Source organism: Chrysochloris asiatica, unplaced genomic scaffold (genome assembly GCF_000296735.1).
Source record: "Chrysochloris asiatica unplaced genomic scaffold, ChrAsi1.0 scaffold00745, whole genome shotgun sequence".
Taxonomy (NCBI): domain Eukaryota; kingdom Metazoa; phylum Chordata; class Mammalia; order Afrosoricida; family Chrysochloridae; genus Chrysochloris; species Chrysochloris asiatica.
Genome location: NW_006409263.1, coordinates 1 through 2,201, shown reverse-complemented (window position 1 = coordinate 2,201; position 2,201 = coordinate 1). Strand labels below are relative to the sequence as shown.

At 37.6% G+C, this 2,201-nt stretch overlaps 1 pseudogene; it reads right to left on the bottom strand.

Moving 5' to 3' along the window:
- Nucleotides 1–446: 446 nt before the first annotated feature.
- Nucleotides 447–1,421, bottom strand: LOC102828655 (annotated as a pseudogene).
- Nucleotides 1,422–2,201: the final 780 nt, after the last annotated feature.

Here is a 2,201-nt window from a genome sequence, read left to right as displayed (position 1 = left end):
TGGCAACAATAGTGAGGTTGGCCCCAGGATAGGGCAGTGTTTCATTCTGCTGTGCATAAAGTCACTATGAGTTGGTACCGACTTGATGGCACTTACCTACAACAAAATGTACATATGAGCCCTAGTCTGGTGCTGCAGGATAATGCACTAGACCACAAGGTTGGATTTATTTTGTTTTTGCACATAAGGAAGCATTTATTTGAGGTTTAACATTAAATCATACAAATAAAGCTTGTGTAAACACAAATCCACATCGAGTCAAAACAAAGAAAGCACAGGACAAAGTAAAAACAAAGAAAACTAAGTACTGGCTATATACAGTTGGACACAATTGTGTCTTGTACACTAAAAAGTCTTTTACAAAAAGTCATCTTAGATCAACAGAAGACCAGTCTTCAAAGTTGTCCTTCTAAGATGGGTTACTTTAGCATCTCCTCCTGTTTTCTTCAATGTCCTCCATAGTATGGCTGGTAATTGTTTTGGTGATTGCCACCCCCTAGAGATGCCTTCCCATACATACGTACTTTGTTGTCCACTGTAGTCTGCATATCCCTGTCCATATCCATTGTTCCCACAGTTATACCCAGTATAATCATATCCGCCATAGCCAATATGGTTTTGATCGCCACCATAGGCACTATTGTAATTTCCATATCCTTGATCATAACAGTTATTAAATCCTTGGTTCCAGTTTTGGCCCTGACCTTGTCCATGACCCCTAGCACCACCTTTCCCACCAGTTGCAGCACCTCTTCCTCCTTTCTGTTGTTGTTGTTGCTGTCTATATACCTCTTTGGGCTGTGCAACTTTGATTTCACACTTTCCAGACACAATTTGATGATATCTGCATTCTAATAATTTCTTTACTGGCTCTTAATCAGTATATGTGATAAAACAAAATTCTCGTCTTTCATTTGTTTTTGTATCCATGGGAAGTTCAATATTTTAATCTCTCCAAATGCACCAAAATATTCTTTAATTTGTTCTTCAGGAGTATCTGGACTCAATCCACCCACAAAAACCTTTTTTGGGGGGTTCCTTCCCTTTAAAAACTTAGGCTCTTTTGGAGTCTATTAATTTGCCATCCAGTTTGTGTTCTTTCAGTACTGAAAACTTTTCAACACTAGCAGCATTTTGAAAAGCACAAATCCAAATTCTCTTGACTATCCAGTGACTGGATCTGTTTTAATTGTGCATTCTACAACCTCTCCAAATTGAGACAAATGCTCAGGAAGGTCTTTCTTGCTTGTATGCCAGCTCAAGCCTCCAATAAACATTTTGCCATCGTCCTGCTGATTCTTGCTTGAGTTTATCTTGGATCCCTCTGCAAATTCCTCTTTGTTGCTGTACTTGTTCATGTCCTCCAATGCTGCAGAGCAGTTGGCAGGGGGATGCTGGCTCGCAGACTGTGTCGTGGCAGTAGCAGCCACAGGTTGGATTTTTATCAATTGTTATTTAGTATTGACATCTGTGCTTTTCTTGGTTTACAAAAAAATAATAGGTAGATTTTCATCATAGCTCAGTTTTTTAATGCTTAAAAATAGTTAGTAGTATCTATTTCTTTTTTAAACTTATCTGGACTTCCCCAGGAAACCAGAGACATATACTTTTTAGTCTTTATTCCTGCGTTAGGTCACAGAAGAAAAGTCATTTTAAAAGGTTTTATGTAGAAAATTAAGATATGAAATGGCAAAGATAGTGATATATATTTGTTGTGGTCAAGTGCCATTACATGAAAAAATTCAAGTGTCAACTTGCAATATTGAAATATTGTATTGGCAGAATATTAAATGATGCATGAAGCACCAAAAGAAGATTGAAGAAATACTGAATAACTTCACTGAAAAGATGGTATTGAGGGAGGAAGTTGGAAGTTTATGCTTCATTGAAAACATTAGTGAAAACCAAGCCTCCAGAAGTGAATGGAATGCCAATTGAATTTTTTCAAGAAACTAATGTTTTACTGGAAGAACTCACTAGTTTTAGCAACCCTGAATAGAGTTTACTAGGAGCAGATGGTTAATTAACCCACAGAACCACACTAGGACTCTCTCTCTATATATTATTGTTAAGTGCTGTTGAGTCGGTTCCAACTCGCTGTGACCCTGTAAGACCTCTGACCTTGAGGCATCACACCAGGACTGTTTGTCTATCTATCTATCTATCTATCTATCTATCTATCTATCTATCTATCTATCTAT